Below are 446 nucleotides of genomic sequence, written 5' to 3'. Positions count from 1 at the left end.
ATAATCAGCCTTGTTCAGGCTGTCAGCCCCTCCAATAACTTATCCCCTCAACTGCTTTTGTTCTACAGCGGCTCAACTGATGCGTCCACTTGCCCCTTATTCAAGTGAAATTTATTTTCAATTGCTGCCCTCAGGCCTTGGCCCTGCTCCTGCTCTCTGCCCGAGTGAGCAAACAAACCAAAAGGCCACTTCACATTCACACCATCATCCCTAAGCCTTAATTATACAGCAGTGAGACATGTTTGCACATTTCTCACAGAAAAAAAAAAACATTTAATTTTAACTAAAAACTAATTTCTGTAACTGAGCTGGCAGCCACAAGAGGAGTTTAATTTTCTAGAGAAAAAAATGGATTTGGAGGTTATGAAAAAAAGGCAGCTTGGTGCAGGGAGGCTGTGGCCTTTTTTGCATCCGTGTCTAAGTATAGTGTGTGTGTGTGTGTGTGT

Source organism: Cyprinodon variegatus, unplaced genomic scaffold, assembly GCF_000732505.1.
Source record: "Cyprinodon variegatus isolate N-32 unplaced genomic scaffold, C_variegatus-1.0 Scaffold749, whole genome shotgun sequence".
Taxonomy (NCBI): Eukaryota; Metazoa; Chordata; class Actinopteri; order Cyprinodontiformes; family Cyprinodontidae; genus Cyprinodon; species Cyprinodon variegatus.
Note: the sequence above shows the minus strand (reverse complement) of the source record.